General features: G+C 38.7%; 1 protein-coding gene across 3 annotated transcripts in view; it reads right to left on the reverse strand.

Moving 5' to 3' along the window:
• CEP350 (centrosomal protein 350) overlaps window positions 1–20,988 on the reverse strand; it is a 156,888-nt gene extending 135,900 nt beyond the window's left edge. For 2 of the 3 annotated variants that reach the window (XM_043568417.1, XM_043568418.1), the window contains exon 1: window positions 20,617–20,987. The gene's annotated coding sequence lies outside the window, so the exon portion shown is untranslated. Of the gene's footprint in view, window positions 1–20,616 lie in introns of all 3 variants that reach the window. The other variant, XM_043568419.1, reaches the window with a different exon arrangement.
• Between the last annotated feature and the right edge of the window lie 3,445 nt (window positions 20,989–24,433).

Here is a 24,433-nt window from a genome sequence, read left to right on the forward strand (position 1 = left end):
TTTGTTTCCTCTTCATATTTCTATAAACTAATGTTTATGTAGCTTGACATGATTATTTAGTGCTTAGGTTATTAGGAGAAGTAAGTTATTATAGATAAAATATGTTACATATATTGCTTAAAAAAAGAGGAGTGCCTGGGTGGCTCAGTCGGTTAAGCTTCCGAATTCAGCTCAGGTCATGATCTCACACAGTTCGTCAGTTCGAGCCCCGTGTCGGGTTCTGTGCTGACAGCTTGGAGCCTGGAGCCTGCTTCGGATTCTGTGTCTCCCTCTCTCTCTGCCCCTCCCCCACCTGTGCTCTGTCACTCTTACAAAAATAAATAAACATTCAAGAGAGAGAGAGAAAATACAGAAAATTTCTATGACAATTCTTTTGAGAGAGAATTATCTCTGGTCACCAGAAAACACTTTTTTCAATCCATTGATAAAATTTAGGCTTTGTTCTTCAAATTCATTTTCTTATAAACAATCCTTTGACTAAAAAGTCCATACTTTCTAAAGTCTAAAAAATCATTTTTTCCTGACCCACAAGTTAGTTTTTATGAAGATAAAACAGGAAAAATAATTCAAACTAAGTATATACGTATATATGTGTATGTATATAATCTGTATAACACAATTTTCCAGTAAGGTATTATAACACTATCACATTGGGTTTTTAAGCTTTCATCTTGAAATGCTCACTACTCTTGGAATCAGTAAAACACATCTGTCCTATTTTCCTTATCTTCTTGATTTTTTTTTTCCCCTTAACTGATGGCTTCTCTACTTTTGCCCAATTCATCAATGGTAACATTTCAAAAGGTTCCATTCGTAAGTCTCTTCTTTCCTAGCTCCTTCTTCCCAGGCAATCTCACACATTGTCATAGTTTCAACCACTTCCGAAATGTCATATTTCTGTCCTAGGTCTTTGTCTGAACTCTAGACCCAAGTTTTCAGTCTATTAGACAGGCCACCTCCAAATCCCACTGGAATTTCAAATTTATCAAGTTCAGAACCAAATTCATTATTGTTGATCTTCAAAATAGTTTCTTCTTTTTCTCATAGCGAATGGGGTTGTCATGCATCCAGTTAATCTTTGACATTTCTGCCTCTCCTTCACCATCATTTACTGAGTTACCAAGTCAATACTATCTTTTAAGACATTTCTGTTATGATATATAAAATATGCCTCCATAAAGCTGTTGAAAAAACTTAAGATATTTCTAACTTCTCTCTCCCTCTCTCTCTCTTCCCCTTGCCTCTGTTCAGAGAATTATCTTTAGCCCAAATTATGGTAAAAGCTTCCTAAATTATTCTGTTCCTAACCTATTCTCTATACTGCAACCACAATTATCTTTCTAAAAAAAGAACCTAGCAACTCTGCTTCTAAAGCTCTTCAATGACTATCACCTATGGGATAAAATTCCAGATTCCTTAGCATGATAAACTTAATTTATAGTCTTAGCCTCTTTGCTATCTTCACTGTATACCAACTGTTCCTGTCAAAAAGTCGTATCTAGGGGCGCCTGGGTGGCGCAGTCGGTTAAGCGCCGACTTCAGCCAGGTCACGATCTCGCGGTCCGTGAGTTCGAGCCCCGCGTCAGGCTCTGGGCTGATGGCTCAGAGCCTGGAGCCTGTTTCCGATTCGGTGTCTCCCTCTCTCTCTGCCCCTCCCCTGTTCATGCTCTGTCTCTCTCTGTCCCAAAAATAAATAAACGTTGAAAAAAAAAAATTTTTTTTTTTAAAAATTTAAAAAAAAAGTCGTATCTAGAATGCATTCTCTAAACATCCAGAAATTTCTTTACCTCCACATCTTATTTCCTAAATTTTGGGGGGCAGTAATATCCTTCAAGTCCAACGTTAATGTCATCTAGTACAAATCTTTCCCCAACTGTTCCTTAACAGAACTATTACTACTTCATCTATTTCCGCAATAGCACTCTGTTAACTTTTTAGAGCCCTTACCGTTACGCGCGCACACACACACACTTCATTCATTCATTCATTCATTCATTCAATGAACATTCCTTAAGCACTTAACGTTCACAATCTAGTGGAGGCACACATATAAACAAATAGTATACAATGTGCTAAATTATTTAATAAAGTTACAAATAGCATGTGTATCAGTCTCTCCACAAGGTTGTATGGATTTTAAGGACTACGTCTTATTTACCTTCCTATCAACAGAGACCGTCCATGAACAAAAAAGCAAATGGCAATGTTGAAAGCTGTTATCATCTCAACTTAAACAGAAAATAATAGAGGGATCAAAGGCAAGGCTGCCAGTGAAAGGACAAACAGGGAAGGAAGGGGGTGTAAATCAATAGCAGTAACAATAAACATGATCACAGAAGCAGAAGAGATGGTTTAAAAAGCCAGGCTGGAAAACACTTAAGAAAGAAAGAGGAACACAATTAAAATACATCACTAGGCTAGTAAGCTGGGAACAAAAGAGAGAACAAGGGAGTGAAATTCATATACTATTTTGCAAGTAGCCTATAAGAATAACTGGTAAAATAAACTACACACCACATACACAAAAAGCATAATTGACCTTGCTGATAACAGTGTCAAGAAGAGGGCTACAGGTGACCATATAATAAACTAAATGTATGATGCCATGGAAATAATGGGAGTCATTTGATAAAAGCATACCATCATTAATGTGCAATGAATCAGATGGCTGGAGCAAAAGATAATGCTTATCCTCTGTATTTACTTGCTCAAGTAAAAGCCTTGCTATGATTAGGCCAAAAAAAAAAAAAAGTTCAGAAAGTTTTGTATAGTTCAAAAAAAAGTTCAACAACTATGTATAAACTGCACTGGAGGTTCATCTATTCACTCTGGACGTAATGTAATGAGCAGGTAAAGTGGAGCAGTAAAACATTACCATCTAGAGTCAGTGAACAGCAGAAACTACTCAGAAAGAGAAGACATTTCTCCCAGCTACTCACCCAGAGCAAAGATTAACTACTAGACATATGGCTTCAACCTCATATAAAGTCTGAGTGTTTCTCAGAGGGGAATGGGGTGGCCCCATCTGAACAGATTAGTTGTGGTAATTAACAGAGGTGTACCACTAACTCCCAGGCTACAACCTGACAAACAAATCTGTCTTGTTGAGAATTACACTGTTAGCAATCAAGTTCCCTGATTTTGGAAGTATGGTGATATCGCGGAGTGCCATCCTCAAGAGACCTTAACTCTACCTGACTTCCAGTGAAACCCAGTAACAAAGATTCCAAGCTGCCAAGAGTCTCTAACAGACAGTAAGAAGCCAGAATCCTAAGATAAAAATTGAAATAACTGGAATTAGATCTAGGCACACTATCCTAGATCTTATTCAATTAAGTCCATCAGTAAACAATGCATTCTTTCTCCTAAAACCCATACCATACCATTCCTTCTTCTAAAATCCTACAGGCTAAAGTGAGCTGAAAGGCAAAGGTGGCTTTCCTGATACTTTGTTATCATCTCTGGTTCTTTCATTCACTAGTACATTCTTACTTAAGAAAGTCCGCTTAAAATTAAAGAAACATTTATATTCATTCCCTAAAAAACAAATTTGTTATAATCTCTTCAAATATTATATTTTCCTTTTTTCCCTATTTACCTCCCATTTTCTATGATATTTTCCCTCTTCTGTTTTCTGTTTTAATCACATATCTGACTTCCTCTCCTCCCTTATTTTTAGTTTCCCTATTTTTATATCTACTGTTCATATTTATATCATACATGTTTATGGCTAATTTTCTATATCTAAAAAAGGTATTACCTCCATGAATAAACCTACAACATAATAAAATTTCTCTCAAAACCCAAAAAGCACCTGGGTGGGTCAGTCAGTCAAGCATCCAACTTTGGCTCAGGTTATGATCTCAGGGCTCGTAGGTTCGAGCCCTGCGTCGGGCTCTGGGCTGACAGCTTGGAGCCTGGAGCCTGCTTGGGATTCTGTGTCTCCTTCTCTCTCTACCCCTCCCCTATTCATGCTCTCTCTCAAAAATAAATAAACATTAAAAAAAAATTTTTTTTAAAGATAACTCTCTCCCGAATAATCCATACATACATTCCCAATCATTCCTGCTGCAAGAGAGTTTCAGAGCAGCCACATAACGCCCTCCTCCAAGCAGCTGCAGAGTTCCTGTCTCCTGAACCTGCTTTCTCAAGCAGCTCTAGGAGGAGAATCACCTGGATGACATATTAGAAACTGAGATGCTGAGGCTCCACCCCCAAGAGCTTCTGAATCAGTGGGTCTGTGAAGAGGCCAAAAATCTGTATTTTTAAAGGTCCACAGGAATCCCAATACCATGTCAGCTTTGAGAACTACAGCTCTAAAGACTATTTTCAGTTATACTCTTTGAAGCCCGAAGCCTCCAAAACCATTGTTGATTTCCATAAAGATGAGCATCAGTGGAGAGAACTAATCCTATTCCCCAACCACCTAAGACCATCTCTCTTGCGAAGATCCAGAACACTTAAGAACAAAAAAATACCTTTAAACCAGAAGCTAAAATTACAGACCTCTATGGGGGGTGACCATGAAGGCAGTTAATAGTTAATAATCGTAGCTACCATTTTCTGTGTTCCTTCTATGTGGGCCAAGAACTAAGTCTCCATCACAACCCACAATCCTTTTCCTTATTTGCCTTTTGCTCCTCCCCTTAATCTAAAAGCTCTGTTCAATGCAGCTGGAAATCTGTATCCTTCTCTCTCCCCTTATATACTCTCTTCTTACATACTCAGGCTATACTGAGGAGAAAAGTACACAACGCATCACCCTTTCCTTTCCCCTATGTATTAAGATCCCTTATTTACCCTTTTTCTCCCCTCCCATTTCTTCCCACTCCTAGCAAAAAGGAGCCTTTTCTTCTTTGTGACCCTAGGAACATACTGCGCAGGGGAAACTGCCCCCATCTGAACCTGGCTCCACTCGGGTTTCTCTTGTCCTCTTCTGTTCTCTTCCTGGTGTTCTTTTTCTCAGTACGGTATGCATAATAGAACAGACATGGGCTTTGGGGGACATTTATTTTATTTTTTTTCACTCTTGTTTATAAAAACACTTAAGCATTCAATCCCAGAGAACCAAAAATCCCACCTCCCCACTGAACACTACTAAGGGGCAGGTCTTCTGCTCCATGCCTTTTCTGTTTTTCTTTCTCTCTTGTTAATGCTTTTAAAAATGAATGAGTTTTTTTATATAAATAAAGTTTTTAAAGTATGGAAAAAACTATTCATATATCCATTTCACTGATGAAGAAACAGTATCAGACAGGCTATGGAAATAGTCCAAGGTCATTCAGTGACAGATCTGAAAATTAAATCTAGAGCTCTCTCTCTCTCTCAAACCTCTGAAAGCCTCTAACAGGCCATTCACATAATGCCTCTCATAATATTCAAACTCAGCTACCATCCATAACATAATCCCCTATACTCTCTCAAAATTTCATCACAAGGCACTTGGCTTCCCCACCTCAATTCTATCCTCAATTCCCACCTCTAATGGAATCTCTGCTCCATAAACTTCAATGCACTTTAACTTCTTTAGAGAATACTCATTGAACCAATATGTCTTGACTCTTATCAAACTCACACCAAAGGACAGGGCTTGCTCACAAATGTCTATGGATGAAACGTTTTATTCCACCCTCTCTTCTACACAGGTAAGAGGTTTCAGCAAACTCTCTGGTGTTGCATCAGACTGTGCTCTTCCACACTGAAGAAAGACCTTTTCCTCAAATTGACCCATGTCCTCCACTCACTGTTTGCTGAGTGCCATGTATGTAGTAGAAATGAAAAGTGCTAAGCAGTGGGGAGACAGCAGTGAGAAGGAACATACTCACCAATTAAAGAAATCTAAAGATTTACTCAGAAAGTTGATATTCATAAAGATTACAAATGAGATGAAAATAATTAAGGGGAAAAATAGAAATGCCACAGAAGCATATAACAGAAAGAAATTCATCTAATCTGGGAAGTGAAGAGGAAAATGTCATTAAATCTAAGACCTAAAGGATGAATATAGGGCAGCACGGGAAGAGCTTTCCAGGCAGTAAGAACAGTACATGGAACAGCCCTGAGACAAAAAAGACATGACACAGTTTAAGAAACCAAAAAGCCCCATGTGTTGAAAAGGACAAATGTCAAGAAATAAATCTGAAGAAGAAAAGGAACAAGATCATGTGAGGTCTTCAACACGATTTGTTTTTAAAGGATCAATTATTGGCCACTCCTCTCCATGACCACAGTTTTGAGAAACCAATAACATAGAATCTATACCACTCTATTGCACTTTTCAGAAAACTTTAAGAATACTTTTATTACTGGGAATGCAAGCTGGTGCAGCCAATCTGGAAAACAGTATGGAGGTTCCTCAAAAAACTAAAAATAGAACTACCCTACAACCCAGCAATTGCACTACTAGGCATTTATCCATGGATACAGGTGTGCTGTTTCAAAGGGACACATGCACCCCCATGTTTACAGCAGCACTATCAACAATAGCCAAAGTATGGAAAGAGCCCAAATGTCCATCAACAGATGAACGGATAAAGATGTGGTATATACATATATGTATACACACACACACACACACACACACACACACACACACACACACACTGGAATATTACTTGGCAATCAAAAAGAATGAAATCTTGCCATTTGCAACTACATGGAAGGAACTGGAGGGTATTATGGTAAGTGAAATTAGTCAGTCAGAGAAAGACAAAAATCATATGACTTCACTCATTTGAGGACTTTAAGAGATAAAACAGATGAACATGGGGGACAAGACAGAAGACACTCATAAATATGGAGATCAAACTGAGGGTTACGGGAGGGGTTGTGGGAGGGGAGATGGGCTAAATGGGTAAGGGGCACAAAGGAATCTACTCCTGAAATCATTGTTGTACTATATGCTAACTAATTTGGATGTAAATTTTTAAAAAATAAAAAAGAAAATTAAAAAAAAAGAATACTTTTATTACTCATTTAAGTGACTCAAGAGTTTCATTCTAGTATCCATTTTATAGTGAGTTTAACTGGCATCTTTTAGAGAAACAAGTTGTTTCATGCAAAAGTCAAAGCATAAATGAATACTGCTTTGTTCAGACTAAAGTCAAATATCATGAGGACTAAAAAAGAAACTATATTTGACATGGTTCTATTTACATCACATAAAATATAAAAAGCCTCCAAAAGTTAGCTAAGGATGACTCTAACTTGCCAACATAAAACAGAAATAAAACTTCATTAAAGCTATGAAAATAATATAAAAGTATCTGGTTAAGATGATACATATAAAGGGGTACCTGGGTGTCTGTGGGTTGAGCACCCCAACTCTTGACTTCAGATCACGATCTCACGGTTCAGTTCCAGTTCAGTTCAGTTGGTGAGTTTGAGCCCCGTGTCACTCTCTGCCCCTCCCCCACTTGCGCACTCTCTCGCACGTGCTCGTACTCTCCCTTTCTCTCTCTCAAAATAAATAAATAAAAACTTTAAAAAGAACTCTATGGAGAACCATCTTTTTTTAAAAAGTGCGATACATATAAAAGGCAGAAGCACCTTATCTCAAGTAAGCATGCAACTTAAATTACTTGATAGCAAACAAGGGATCCACACTTCAAAGTATCACCCAAATACTCATCTCATAAGAGAGGCGCAAGGCTCAAAGAAAACTAACAATAGCCAAGAAATTTTAAAGAATTATATTTACCATTTAACTTCCCCACTTACTGTACAGGCTAAGAATTCATAAAGAGGGGGAATAGGAAAAGAACACAAAAAGTAACTTTTAGGGGAAAGGAGCCATAAGAATACATCTGTTTTAAGATCTCCCCACCTCCAGGTTCTTACAAGAAACTTCAACCATCAATTACATTTTCCCTCATGTGTATCTCTAGCGTCCTCCTCTCTCCAAGATTGTTCCTATCAGCACTTATACTTAATCAAGTCTTCTTACTTAAAACAAACACAAAAGTCTCTCAACCCAGCACCCTCCTCTACTACTGCTCTTTTTCCTTTACAAACTTCTCATAAAAGTTAATTGAATACACTCACTCTTCAAGCAATTCCTGGGTGCTTCGCACCCTCCAATTCTCCCCAACAGCGCTCATTAAAATCACCAAAGATCTCTCAATCTGCTGTGCATCTTCAAATAAAAAGTCCTCATCGTGCTTGGCCTCTTGGCAGCATTTATCACAGTTGACTACTCTCTTGAAACACTCATTTCCTTTGGCTTCCATATACCACACTCTGATTTTCCACTTCCTCTCTAGTTCTTTCTTAGTATCCTCTGCTAGCTAGCCCTTCTCTTTTAAATCTAGAGGTTCAAGAGGGTTTGAACATTGGCTCTTTTCTAACATTATACTCTGGGCAACGTCACCATGTCCAAGGCTTCAAATACCATGTACGTATATGCCAATGACTGCCAAAACTCTAGTCCCGATCTTATCTCTGCTATGTTAACCCATATATCCAACGGCTTATTCAGAAACCTCAAAGGCACATCAAACTCAACATCTCCAAAAGTCAACTCATGATTATTCCCAAAAACACGAGCTTGAGGTATTCCCTATCTCAGTCCAGATGCATAAGCCAGAAATATCCACAAGAGGTGATTACATGACCTCTAAGGTCCTATTCTACTCTAAATTTATAATCTATACCACCAGTTCCAAATGTGGTCCAGGGATCTCTGAGGGTCTACCTATCAGGGGGAGTCTTTGAAATCAAAACTATTTCCATAATAATATTAAGATATTAATTCTCTTTTTCACTTTCATTCTCTTTTGAGTATATATAGTGCAGTCTCCCAAAGGCTACATGACATATGGTATCACAACAGGTTGAATGCAGAAGGAGATATGAGAATCCAGATGTCTTCTATTAAGCTAGATATTAAAAAGATTTGAAAATGTCAAACAATGTTATTCTTTTCACTAAATGCTTTTGTGTTTTGTGTTTTGGAAAATACAGTTACTTTTCACTTAAAAATGTTATTTATTTTAATACAGGTTTATTGTTATTTTAAATAAATTAATAAATATGTTTAAAACTTCCATGTCATGCATGTTTTCCAACCAGAATGCTATGAAACTAGAAATCAACTGCAAGAAAAAATCTGGAAAAAACACAAATACATGGAAGTGAAATAACATGCTACTAAAAAATAAATGGGTGAACCAAGAAATCAAAGAGGAAATCAAAAAATACAGAAACAAATGAAAATGAAAACACAACAGTCTAAAATTTTTGGAATGCAGCAAAAGCTGTTCTCAGAAGAAAGATTATAGCAATACAGGTCTGCTGCAAGAAGTTGAGAAAAATTTCAAATAAACAACTAACCTGACATGTAAATGAGCTACAAAAAGAACAACAAACAAAACCCCAAATCAATAGAAAGAAGGAAATAAAAAAGAACAGACCAGAAATAAATGAAATAGAAACTAAAACTAAAACAACAACAACAACACAATGTAACATACCAATAAACCCAGGAGCTAGTTCTTTGAAAAGATCAACAAAACTGATAAACCTTTAGCCAGACTCATGAGAGAGAGACAGTGACAGAGAGAGTGAGCGAGCAAATAAAATCACAAATGAAACAGGAGAAATGACAACCAACACCACAAAACTATAAAGGATTATGAGAGAACAGTATGAACAATTATACACCAACAAACTGGACAACCTAGAAGAAATAAATTCCTAGAACGGTATCACTTCCCAAAACTGAATCAGGAAGAACCAAAAAATTTGAATTTGATTACTAGCAATGAAACTGAATCAGTAATCAAACACTCTCAACAAACAAAAGTCCAGGACCAGATGGATTCACAGGAGAATTCTACCAGACATTTAAAGAAGAGTTAATAGAAAAAGAAGAGGAAGGAAAGCTTCCAAATACATTCTATGAAGCTAGCATTACTCTGATACCAAAACCAGATAAAGACATTACCAAAAAAAGAGAACTACAGGTCAATATTTCTGATGAACACAGATGCAAAAAGCCTCAACAAAATATTGGCAAACTGAATCCAACAATACATTTAAAAAATCATTCACCTTATCAAGTGGGATGCATTCCTGGGATGCAAGTGTGGTTTAATATTCACAAACTAATCAACGTGATACATCACATCAACAAAAGATAAAACCATATGATTTCAAGAGATGGAGAAAAGCATTTGACAAAGTACAACATCCATTCATGATAAAAACCCTCAACAAAGTAAGTGTACAACATACCTCAACATAATAAAGGCCATATAATAAAAAAAAAAAAAAAACCACAGCTAACATCATACTCAATGGTGAAAAACCAAAAGCTCTTCCTTTAAGATCAGTAACAAAACAAGGAGGTCCACTCTCACCCCTTTTATTCCACAAAGTACTGGAAGTCCAAGCCATAACAGTCATACAAGAAAAAGAAATAAAAGGCACACAAATTGGTGAGGAAAAAGTAAAACTTTCACTATTTGCAGATCACATGATGTTATATACAAAAAATCCCAAAGACCACCAAAAAATGACTACAACTGATAAATGAATTCAGTAATGTGTCACAAGACACAAAGACACAAGACACAAAATCAATGTGCAGAAATCTGTTGCACCTATGTGCTAATAATGAAGCAGCAGAAGGATACATTAAGAAAACAATTCCATTTACAATTGCACCAAATATAATAAAATACCTAGGAATAAACTTAACCAAGGAGGTAAAAGATCTGTCTTCTAAAAACCATAAAACACTGATGAAAGAGATTGAAGATGACACAAACAAATGGAAAGATATTCCACGCTCACGGATTGGAAGAACAAATATTGTTACAATGTCCGTACTACCCAAAGCAATCTACAGATTTAATGCAATCCCTATCGAAATACCAAGAACATTTTTCACAGAACCAGAACCAAAAAACCCAAATAGCCAAAACAATCTTGAAAAAAAAGAACAAAACAGAACAGAGGTATCACAATCCCAGATTTCTAGATATACTAGCGAGCTGTAGTAATCAAAACAGCATGGGAATGGCACAAAAACCAACATATAGATCAATAGAACAAAATAGAAAACCTAGATCCAAACCCACAATTACATGGTCAATTAATCTTCAACAAAGAAGAATGGTAAAAGACACTCTCTTCAAAAACTGGTACTGGGAAAATTGGACAGCTACATGCAAAAAAATAAAATTGAACCTCTCTTACAACATACACAAAAATAAAAACTCAAAATGGATTAAAGACTTAAATGTGAGACCTGAACCATAAAATCATACAAGACAGCACAAGCAGTAATGTCTCTGACATCAACGGAAGCAACATTTTACTAGATACGTCTTCTGAGGCAAGAGAAACAAAAGTAAAAATAAACTAATGGCACTAAACCAAAATAAAGTGTCTGTGCAGCTAAGGAAATGACCATCAAAACTAAAATATAAACTACTAAATGGGAGAAGATATTGCAAATGACATATCCAATAAAGGGTTAGTATCCAAAATATAGAAAGAACTTCTACAACTCAGCACATACACAAAAACAAATAATCAGTTAAAAAATGGGCAGAAGACATGAATCAGACATTTCTCCAAAGAAGTCTCACATATGGCCAACAGACACACGAAAAGATGCTCAACATGACTCATCATCAGGAGAATGCAAAACAAAACAATGAGATGTCACCTCACACCGTCAGAATGGTTAAAATCAAAAACATAAGAAACAAGTATTGGCACGGATGTGAAGAAAAAAGAACCCTTGTTGTACTGTTGGTGGGAAAGCAAACTGGTACAGCCACTGTGGAAAACAGTAGGGAGGTTCTTCCAAACATTAAAAATAGAACTACCATATGATCCAGTAATTCTCCTACTGGTTATTTACCCAAAGAATACGAAAACACTAATCTGAAAAGATACAGGCACTCCGATGTTTACTGCAGTATTATGTACAATAGCCAAATTATGGAAGCAGCCCAAGTGTCCACTGATAGATGAATAGATAAAGAAGAGGCGGTATGTGTGTGTGTGTGTGTGTGTGTGTATGTACATATATATATTTATGTATATATAATAGAATATTACTCAGCCATAAAAAAGAATGAAATCTTGTCATTTGCAACAACATGAATGGATCTACAGAGTAGAATGCTAAGTGAAATAAATCAGAGAAAGACAAATACCATTAGATTTCACTCACATGTGGAATTTAAGAAACAAAACAAACAGAGAAAAAGAGACCCTTAACTATAGAGAACAAAAAGATGGATGGGTGAAATAGGTGACGGGGATTAAGAGTACACTTACCATGAGGAACACTGAGTAATGCACAGAACTGCTAATCACTCACTATACTGTACACCTGATAGTAATGTAACACTGTATGTTAACTATACTGGAATTAATTTTTTTTTTTTTTTAAGGGGCGCCTAGGTGGCTCAGTCCGTTAAGCCTCCGACTTAGGCTCAGGTCATGGTCTCACGCTTCGTGGGTTCAAGCCCTGTGTCTGGCTCTGTGCTGACAGCTCGGAGCCTGGAGCCTGCTTTGGATTCTGTGTCTCCCTCTCTCTCCGCCCCTCCCCTGCTTGCGCTCTGTCTTTCTCTCTCTCTCTCGCTCTCAAAAATAAATAAACGTTAAAATGTTTTAAACTAATATATATATATTTAAATCTTCTAATACAGTAAATATCAATAGACGTAGCCCACATAAACAAGAGCTCTTTAAGTTTTTAAAAACTCATGAAGTGTTCTTGACACCAAAAAGTTTGAGAAATGCTAATCTGTACTTACGGTATATACACAAATAAGATACAAGATGATATTTTTAAATGGCCAATTCTCAAGTATCCTCTAGAAGCAAATGACAGGGCTCTCATTCAGTCACATAGATTTGGTTCCATTATTCACTGGACTCCCACTATGTGCCTGGCACTAGGGATAAAATGAAATTATATTGTTTTGGCTCTCACAGAGAATATTTTCCATACCTTTGCTACATTTCAGTTCTCTCATCTCTATCAGATCCTATGTAACAATCATGGCTGCCTGAAAGAATGAGAAAAAACAAGCCTGCAATAGTCAAACTATCTAGTCTAAATATAAAATGGACAAATTTAGTAGGGACCAGGCTAGAAAAAAAGGAGAAAACTTTCCAGCTCTAGGTCAGACCCATTACACTGTTCCAAGTAAACTTCCAGAATAACCAACACCCCCATAATATAGTATAGTACACAGATACAAGTGACCTGCGGATTCAGCCTCAACTCTTTTCACATTTAAAATACAAAACCCGGGGTGCCTGGGTGGCTCAGTCGGTCGAGCAGCCAACTTCAGTTCAGGTCATGATATCACTGTTGGTGAGTTCAAGCCCCATGTTGGGCTCTGTGCTGACAGCTCAGAGCCTGGAGCCTGCTGTGGATTCTGTGTCTCTGGCTCTCTGCCCCTTCCCCACTCATTCTCATTCTCTCTCTCGCTCGCTCGCTCTCAAAAAAAATAAATAAACATTAAGAAAATATATAAATAAATAAAATTTTAAAACCCCAACAACTACTTTTACAAATATAAGGCAGATCTACTGTAATCTATGAAATCCAGAAGGAACTATGTAACATTTGTTACCAGTTTGGCCCCTGGAAAATGAGGCAGGGTGAGGATCTCAAAGAACATAATGTCTCCCACTGATAAGAAATGAAGAGCTAAACTAGAGCTTGACTAGAGGTGGTCCTAATTTTTTACTTAAGGAGAACTGAAGACAACGAACAAGACTGGGAATAATGAGGAAAAAAAAAAAAAAAAAAGCCCTACGAATAGGAACTTAAGCTTTGCTTACCCACCATCTAGTTATCCTGAATACTTATTCTTCCAAATTAATTTCAAGGAATACATCCTTATAAAAGTGTTTTATAGCTTGCGAGTCAGGATTATTTTTTGGCCTAAGTATGAAATTTTCATGACAAAACCTTCCCTGATACCTAAGAAATTGCTAAACCTGGTTAACTCTGAGTGAGGATCAAGGAGAAAAAGCAGATTTTTCTATGAATATGTTTTTAAATTTGGTAAAGCAGAGGCACGTGTCACTTTTTGAGAAAGGAAAAAAAAACAAGAAAAAACAAACAATTTTGAAAAGTTTCCTTCCATATTCAATAACTTACTAATTTAAGCTAAGGCTGTAAAGGAAAGAAAGACAACTACTTTTTCTTTCATTGGAAGCATTTATTGACTCCTTAAGGCAGTGTAGTTGCTCCCACTTTGTGGATCCACAGTACTTTACCATTCCTCTTACCACCTTGTGCTCTTATTTACATATCTGTCACTTACATGGAACTGTGAAGATGTTTTAGTCCCCTATATATCCCTAGTCCATGCAGAGTACACACTAGGTGCTCCAGACCTACTTGCTGACTGATGGATGCTCCCATTGATAAGTCTCAGGATCCAATTCTTACATGCAAACAGGCAAAAAAAAAAATACAGGAGTCTCATACAATATGAAGAGGTTAACCATTCCTAAGCAGGTAATTTATTTTGACAACATGTGAAATAACTAACTAAATAATAGTTACATGCATACATATATGCATTTATAATTCCAAACAAGCCTGGAACTACAGAGAAGTTCTTTAATAAAATACTGTTATAGGGGCACCTGGGTGGCTCAGTTGGTTAAGCATCCAACTCTTAATTTCAGCTCAGGTCATGATCTCAGTGTGTGGGTTCGAGCCCCACACTGGGCTCTGCACTGATGGTGCGGAGCCTGCTTGGGATTCTCTCTCTCTTTCTCTCTGTTCCTCCCCCACTTGGGTTCTCTCTCTCTCTCAAAATAAATAAATTAAAAAAAATAATAATTCACAATACACAAATGTAGCATCTATACAAATTTTCAGAGATGCATCAATTGAATAAGTGTAGTCCGATTTCATTTATAACCAATCAGAAAACAAAGCACATTAAAGCTAGAAATTAGAGGTCATCCAGCCTCATGCTCTTCAAATTTGTAGTTAACAACCCATTAGTAGGTCAAAAAAAAAAAATATGATCGATTGGAGCTAGCATCTTTTAATAAAATCAAACGGGACTGAATTAAAAGTAACAGGGTGTGTTAAAAGTAGTAGGATATTATTTAGTGGAACTTACAATTCATTTATATTTATACATATATGTAAATTATATCCCTAAGAAAAAATAAATTTCTTATTGTAAGTGTCCTAGTCAAAAGAGTTTGAGAGGTTCCCAAGCTTTTTCATTTCACAGAACTCTGTGTCTCAGTAATTTTTTCAAGGTTCCCCCTCGGCACCAAAAAATGACTTCTATTTCCATTTATTAGATCCATACAACCTATTAAGTATTTATGTCCTAACAACTTAGTAGCAGTTTGAAAAATACATATAAATTGAAAGAAATATTTTATTACTAAATAACCACAGTTGCTTATTAATGGAATGAATGCACCTACTACACACAACTTCTCAAACCTTGAAAACACTTTGGACACTGCCACTTTCATTTACCGTTCATATGGATTTTTGCACAGTACTTTTTTTTTTTATCACAGTAGCCCCCAAACCTAGTTTTTTGAAGACTTCCTGTCATCAAAAGGAATACAGCACAATGTCACAGACACTACCTGAAACTAATAGTTTGAGCAGTGTCCCACAGATGTCAAATATCACACAGATACCCCACAGCTGTGAAATATTACCGTGTTTCCCTCAAAAATTTTTAAATATTCCACACTGCCTGTGTGAGCTCACTATAGTGCTCAAAGGTACCTGACAGCACAGTTTGGGAATCCTGGGTTTAAGAAACAACTGATCTAGCCTGTATGCTTACTTTGCAAATTAAGAAATGACACTTAAGGTCACAAAGCTAGTAGAAAATAAAAACACTTAAGGGTTAACTGCATCAACAAAAGTTTTGAAACAGAATCTAATCATGTGATAGCATGTTGATGAAATCTACAGTTCTCTGAAAAACAACTAAATTCAAAAATACATTTAGGGGCGCCTAGGTGGCTCAGTCGGTTGGGTGTCTAACTTCAGCTCAGGTCATGATCTCACTGTTCCAGAGTTCGAACCCCACTTCGGGCTCTGTGCTGACAGCTCAGAGCCTGGAGCCTTTTTCAGATTCTATGTCTCCCTCTCTGTCTCTGCTCCGCCCCCGCTCGTGCTCTCTCTTAAAAAATAAATAAGCATTGGGGCGCCTGGGTGGCGCAGTCGGTTAAGCGTCCGACTTCAGCCAGGTCACGATCTCGCGGTCCGTGAGTTCGAGCCCCGCGTCAGGCTCTGGGCTGATGGCTCAGAGCCTGGAGCCTGTTTCTGATTCTGTGTCTCCCTCTCTCTCTGCCCCTCCCCCGTTCATGCTCTGTCTCTCTCTGTCCCAAAAATAAATAAACGTTGAAAAAAAAAATTAAAAAAAAAAATAAGCATTAAAAAAAATTTTTTTCAAAAATACATTTATATGATTGTATAATAAAAGGAAATTGTTTTGATTTTTTTAGAAAAAAAGCTTCAAAAATTATAAAAGTGGAAGTTATAATAAACAGTACAAAAGCGTCTAAAGTAAAAAAAAGGAAAGTCATCCACTCCCTCAGGGATAACATAGCTGATAGTTTAACATATATCCTCACAGACCCTTTCCTACGGACATACAAAATAATAACAAAATCAAACTACATTTCTTTGTCCGTGTTTGTTTTTTCAAAACTGAATCATATTCTACAGTGTAATGCAACTTTTTTCTTTCACTCAGGATTATATCATGAACATTCTTCCATGTCAGGACATAATAGTAATTGCAAACACTCAAACATTTATGTGGTGCTTACTGTGCTTGCTTGACTTAAATAGTAAGTCATTTAATTCACACAACAGCCCTGTCAGGTGAGAAACTATAATTATATCCAGTTTACAGATGAGTTTAAGTAATTTGCTAATGGCTGCATCTAATAAATGATGCATTTGGGATTTGAACCCAGAAAGTTAGTTGCATGGTCCTTGCACTCAATGATACACTCAGCTGCTTCTCATGAAGTAAATCTAGCTATCCCTCAACCTGTTAACAAGTGCATAGCACTTCACAGCATAAGTACACTAGAATTTTAACTATTCCTCTACGTTTAGGACTATTCCTGACATTTTTAAATTTTTTAATACTATTGGCATTTACTTGTAATAATGTTAAAATGAACTCCCTATAGATTTACTCTTATGCTTTTGTGTTAAAATTTCTGTAAGATAAACTCCCTAAAAATGAAGTAACTCTATCAAATATGCGCACTTTTAATTTTGATAGATAATACCAAATTTCCTTCCAGAACACTGTCCTACTTGTACCAACTTATAGTCCCAATGACAGAGGGGAGGGTTGAGGTTCATTTTTAAGTCAACAAATATTTTTGATTCATGGAGAAGTCTATTTTGAGTTTTTCACTCTGACGCAGAATGAACAGACTGCCAGGTTGTTCACAATCATCCTCTAATTTGATAATTATCTGACTTTAAAGAGGTGTAGACTGTATAGTGAATTCTTCATCCAGTTATGAAACCACCTATGGGTGAGATATTTCCCCTATACGATACTGTTCACTTATGTATAAAACGTGGGAATTGGACTACCTGGCCTTTCAGATTTAAAACTCTCAATGCTGTAATTAAGAAGTGACTTCAAGTTATTAAAAGCCTATAATTATAGTACTAATTAGGCCAGGGCCTTAAACCTTCTATTTTCTTTAAATTATAATAACTATTGCCAGAAGACCTAGGCAAATCATTAAAATAGCCAATAAAGTTTTCAGGATCCACCTGTGGCTTATTCTCAGTGGTTTTTTAATCCCAGGCTGTAATTCCCTGCAACCTAGCAAACTTGAACATATCTCTAGAGTATATTTCTAATAAGAGTTGATATGTGCCTAGGAACATGAACCAGTGTTGTGTTTTTTTAAATATTATGCCAAGACCACTCTTAAGTCAATTTATTCAACTAATATTTATTGACTGGTTTACTATGTACTAAGCACCGGGTGCACAATAGTTAACAGAGTAACTCTGCCATCATGGAACTTACAGACTAGACAAGAAAGGCAAATAACAAACCAAAATAACCACTAGTAAATGTAAAGTTACACTTCTGATAACAATAAACAAAAAGCTATTAGTGCAGAAGAAAGAAAAAAAAAAACCCACTATGCAATCTTTTGATTATTTGTGGGGTTTTTTTTTTTTTGGACTATTTGCAACACTAGAAATTGTTTGACATGAGAAGAAAATGTCAATAAAGAAATTATTTCACAACCTCTCCTGCACTGCAAAAACTAGCAATCACAAGTGTAGATGACAAATTAACTTTTTAAATCACCAGTACTAGAATAAAGTCACCAAGATGTCACTACTTTTCAGTTATGCTACTATGTGGCCCAAATATTGGTTTATCATAACCAAGACTATAAATGCTTTGAATTTCAAAGATGACATAACTATGAGTATCCAAACAAAATGAAAGATGACAAATCAACTACAGTTTCTTAGGAGTACTGTTCAAGCAAAAAGTACATACAGCGGTAAAGCCATTCATTATAATAATTCATTACTTGTTCATAATTAACAAAATTATTGAAAATACTATTTTTAAAGAACAACAATCATTAAGCATTAAGGAGTTAGTGGTATGTCAAAAGGAACAAAAATAGATTTTTTTTTAGATTTTATAAAACCAAGTTCCAGAGTATCTATATTAATATCCAACTTTAAAATAAAACTAATTCTACAATGTTAACTAGACTTGTGATCATTTCACAATACAAACATATGAATCATTATGTTGTACACCTGAAACTAATATAATGTTGTGTCAATTATACCTCAATAAAAACAAAAAACACTTGTTCAGGAATAAGAGCATCATTCATCACACTTCCTTGTGTCAATTTCCACAACTGCAAAACAAAAATATTTGCCAAACCTACCTCACATTGCTACGAAGATTAAATAAAATAATGTATGTGGTGATACACTGAAAAATGATGTCAGTTATTTTAAACAGTTGCTTCTTTTTTGCCGCCACTATAACACAGCAATTTAAAAAATAACAAAATTGGTTAGATAAGGACTCCATCTCCTTTCGTCTGTCCATAAGTATTTTAAAAGGGGCAAAAAACTGGCAATCAAAAAAAAGCAGTAAGCAAAAATTCAAAACTTCATAATTCCTAAATTGATTACCCCCACAGGAGGCTGGTTGTTTAAGTAGTAACACTCTTACATAACAATATATCTCAGAGAATCAGGGAAATTGTCTCACATATGTATGAAATTGTTTACTGACTAGATGTCACCATCATCACAAACACAAGTCCTGCTACTATGAAAAAATGAGATACATGTATTTATCCACACATACAATGTATTTTAGCTTGATGTTTATTTTCTGATAAAAGCATCTTCAGTGCAATGACGCTCCAATGGTTCAGATTTATTTTATTACACTGAATGGAGTCGGTCAATTTAGCACACCAAAACTAATTTCATGTTACACACCCATGGGTTTGAAGCAACTTCTACCATGGGTCTAAAACCAATCCCCCAAAATCTCATGTTACTGGCAGCACACGGCCTTGTTTAAAAACTGTGTTTTAAACCAAAAAATTTTTAAAGTGGAGAGCAGCTCTCAGTATTTTATCATTGCTTCTACAAACCGTTTCAGGCTGTTGCTAGGTCCGCCTAACATAGCCTTTCCTTTAAAACCTTTAAATGCAAGAGGAGGAGGTATCGTTAACATGGCAACATAACCATTAACGACTTTTCCAAATTCAAAACAAGGATTGCCATCAAAACAAAAATATCAAACAATCAGGCGGAGTGCATGGATACTGATTACTACTCCTGACAACCTGTCCTATATGAAGGATCTTTTTCTTTTATGAAAGACTTGCTACTACACTAAAACCACATTAAAATTTTATACCTATGGGCAACTTCCTATCTGAAAACTAAAAATCCAGCGAAATTCCAAACCGTATTTGGGACATCAGTTAAGTATTGTTTACCATGTTGGGTTACATTTAAAAAGAGGGCGGGGAAAAATACTGACAACTTTGAAAGCGTAAAGCTTTTTAAATCTCCCACTAAATCATTTGTGAATAAATCGGTAGACTACATTCAGCAGCTGCTACACTGGAGCAGAAGATCAAAGTTTTCCCTATACTTGAGAATGCTTATCCCCACCAAAAAGGAACAGAAACCAGTCATCCTTGCCACTGGAGCCAATTGCCCGGAATTTCCTAAAATATGCCTGATCTGCAAGCGAAGGAGGAGCACTTCTCCGGAGACCAAAGGCGAGAGGTATCTTACATCTTTTGCAGACGAGAGGAGGGGCGGGAGCAGGGAGAGCACTAGCAGGTAAGGAAGGAAATCCGTCTTCGGCAGGCACCGGTGGGACCTGAAATCCAGGTCTCAGGATGGCCCTCCCCGCAAAGGCTCAGGACACGGGGAGGTTCCCCGAGGGGGACGCCAGGCTGGGCCAGGACTCCCGGCGCCCCGCCCCGCCTCTCTCGCCGCCACCGGGGACCCGGGACCGCGGACAGAGGCAGCAGAAGCTAAGCGAGCGTCCGCGGTCCCAGCCACGTCCTCCCGCGGCTCACCTGAGAGTGTCGCCTCCGCCCTCGGCTCCCACGGTGCATCCCGCGGGGCCTGGCGGAGGGTGCAGTGATGCCGCCCCGACCGGCCCCAGGGCTGCCGGGCCTGGCCTCCCCGCTCCGGGGACGCACCGGGTGCCCGCCTCGCACCGGCTCCCGGGATCCGCCGGGCTGCAGAGAAGGAAGGAGAGGCAGAAAGGCTGCCTCCCCTCCCCCACAGCAAGCCTCCCCCTGAGCTGCGGCTCTCTGCAGTTCCCTCTGGCGCAGGTCCGGCCCCGCTCCCCCGCCCGGGAGTCACTTCGGCAGCGGCGGCCCAGTCGCCATTACAGCCCAACAACTGACACGGAGGAGGAGCGGCGCCGGCGGCAGTGGCAGTGGCGGTCGCGCGAGGCAGGGCGGGAGCAGTCGGGGCCCAGGCAAACCTCGCGAGAACTGTCCCGACACCGTGCTACAGGAATACAACCTTCGGTTAGGGCCATGTTGAGTGTGGCCGAAAGGTGCGGGAGAGAGAACGAAGAAAGGACACTCGAGAGGGCCATGTTTAGTGTGGCGAGTTTGTGCTTTGCAGGACTCGGGAGGAGCCAAAGTAGATCCGCAGCGGAGACCTCTCTCCACCCCCACCCCCCACCCTCCTTCCTCGGACGCTAATTGGGCCTTTTGGCTGCGCATTTCACCCCGGGCCAAAAAAACAAGCTGGGGGTTTGACCAGGGTGCGCTCAGAAGTCGAAATTACAGCTTCTCAGAGTTTACGATGTTTCACCAATTGTCGTCCAAGTAAATCTTCTTTACCCCAATCAGTTTCAGAGCAATTGCAGCGCTGCGGCTGCTGCAGTTACCCACTGCTGTCACTGGCCGTTTTGTTCACGAGGGTTAACGATTGTGTTCAGCATGCAGTCTGTCCAATGGCTAGAGACGCCAGAGCAAGGAAAACGGAGTTTCCTCCCGTTTAGGTATAGGCATTGGTAGAACTGTGCTTTGAGAAGACTTTGTGTGATCAACATATCTTCTAATATCTTTATCCTCTTTCCCCAGTCTCCGAATGGTGAATTCTAATGTGTGTCAGGACTTAGCTTAAATGACATGTCTTCTGCAAATAATGCCACCTTCCGCTAGGTGCTCACTTCGCACAAGCTCTCTGCCCATCACTTTCCTGCACCTTCTGAACTCCCACAACTGTTTACCCAGAGACTATTTCTCATCTTTAAGTATCTTGAAGACGCTTGTCTCTCTGTACCCCAGTAGGGCCTAGCTCATTTTAGGTGCTGGATAACTGCTAACTGCTAGGTGTAACTAGGACATTTTAGGTACTGGGTAACTGCTTATTGGGTAGACCTCATCAGTAAAAGCAGAAGGCAGTAACCGCTCCTTCTCTGTAGGGCTTTTAACTGTGCCTGAATAGGACGTATGTGGATGAGCAAAAATGGTCCTGCACATATGTAAAATCTGTACCGTGTCTCCAGGAGGCTGTGCCGGAGGGAAGAACAGGAAATGTGGGTATCCTAGTGGTGCCAGGGGTAGTGAGAAAACAACATAAAGAAAAAGTTATTTTCCTCATCCTTTCTGTGTAAAGCAGTGGGATAGATGTTTTTCATGTTATTTTCCTGAATTTATACAACCACCTTATTAAATATTATACTCACGTTTTTAAAAAGAGGAAATGGGAAGGGGGCGCCTGACTGGCTCAGTGGGTGGAGCGTGGGGCTCTTTATCTCGAGGTTGTGAGCTGGAACCTCACTTTAGATGTAGAGATTACTTAAAAACAAAATCTTTAAAAGTGGAAATGCGTTGTGAAAAGTTAAGTAATTTGCCCAATATTATGCCATCAGTAAAAGGCAAATGTAAGATTTGAGGTCTCCCTTACTCTAAAGGCTATTTATACTTCTCCACCCCCATGCTGCCTCCTGGGTAACAGAGAAAGCACCAAAAGTTTCTGTCACTGTGTGGGGAGCAATGTTATCCTCATATCAGCCTATGCACAGTTTCCATCTCTCATACTGCACGCTGACCCCTGCCTCTCCTTCACCTCCCGAATACCTCAAACACACCAACCTCTCTTCTTTTTGACATGCCATAGCTCTTATTGTTTATACCCTACAGATTGGCTTTTGCAGCATTTTACCATATTTGACTATAATGAATATGAAATTGCAGTTGTTGCGTGAGGTCCTGAGACAAACTGATAGCAGCAAGTAAATTATGAGACAGGCGTCCAAGAAGCACATTTTCAAAGGAGTAATATGATACCAGTAATGCAATTCTTGGGCCCCTCTCTCAAGACCCTTCAACCCGGTCAGTGATATGAAAGGATTGAGAGAGGCTTCTGGGTGGCTCAGTAAGTTGAGCGTCCAACTTCTGCTCAGGTCATGATCTTACAGCTCATGAGTTCAAGCCCCGAATATGGCTCTCTGCTATCGACACAGAGCCCGCTTCGGATCCTCTGTCCCCCCACCTCTCCCACCCCTCCCCAGCTCGTACTCTCTCTCTCTCCCAAAATAAATAAATCAACTTAAAGAGAAAAAGGATTAAGGGATTGTAGATTCACAGGATTTGAGAGGAAGATTTTTGGAGAGAATAGGCGGAGAGGTGCAGAGGTGGCTTCTTCCTTTCCTCAAGCTAGAGAGAAGGGCTTTGAGGAGACAACATGGAAAGGTTGATGTGTGCACCAGAATCTGGAAGCCAGAGTAGTCTGAGGCTGGATTCAGCCTTGAAAAGGTACAGCAGCCTCAGCAGTCAGGTAGAGAATGGTGCCTGCCCAGGTTGAGTGTTCCTGCTCCAAAAGAGGAGTCAGAGATAACTGAACCTGAAGTCAGAACCCACGTAAATAGTATTCTACTATTCGAGTTAAGGAAAGGTGGAGAGAAATATAATACTTGCTTGTACATGTATAAATTATCTCTACATGGATACAGAGGACACTGCTATCACTGGCTGTCTGTGTGGAAGGAAACAGATGACTAAGAGTAAGAGGGAGATTTATCAGTTGTACTCTTTTGTACTTTAACAATTTTGAATCATGTCACTATACTAACCATTTAAAAATAAGTATTTTAGGGGCACCTGGGTGGCTCAGTCGGTTGAGCGTCCGACTCTGGCTCAGGTCATGATCTCACAGTTTGTGAGTTCGAGCCCCGTGTCGGGCTCTGCTGACAGCTCGGAGCCTGGAGCCTGCTTAGATTCTGTGTCTCCCTCTCCCTCTGCCTCTCCCCCACTCGTTCTCTGTCTCTTTCTGTCTCTCAAAAAATAAATAAAGGTTAAAAAAAAATAAGTATTTTAAAATAAAGATTAGGTATTTTCCTTAAAAAAAAAAAAAAAGAAATTAAAATTGAAGGAATCCTCCTGAAAGGGTGGCCTGCCAGGGTGAGTGGAACCCAGAGAAAGACGAGAATTTGGCAGGGGGCAGAAGATGAGGGGACATTGGGAGTGGCCAGCTGAAGGAGAGTCACAGGCATCAATAACATTCCGCAGGTAAGAATAGAATGGTCAAAAATGGGGAAAAAGAGGAGGAGATTCAATTTCTTTTAAATGTTTATTTTGAGACACAGAGAGAGAGAGAGAGAGAGAGAGAGGGCTCAATGGGGGGAGGGGCAGAGAGAGACAGAGGCAGACACAGAATCAGAAGCAAGCTCCAGGCTCTGAGCTGTTAGCACAGAGCCCGACCAGGGGTTTGAAATACCAAACCGTGAGATCATGACCTGGGCTGAAGTCAGACCCTTAACCCACTGAGCCACCCAGGCGACCCTGTAGCAAAATATTTTTAAATGCCAAAGAATTAGAAAGAGTACATTCAGAAATGTGATTACCTCTGAGGGAGCAGAAGGGGAAG

The sequence above is a fragment of the Prionailurus bengalensis genome, chromosome E4 (assembly GCF_016509475.1).
Source record: "Prionailurus bengalensis isolate Pbe53 chromosome E4, Fcat_Pben_1.1_paternal_pri, whole genome shotgun sequence".
In the NCBI taxonomy this organism is placed as follows: domain Eukaryota; kingdom Metazoa; phylum Chordata; class Mammalia; order Carnivora; family Felidae; genus Prionailurus; species Prionailurus bengalensis.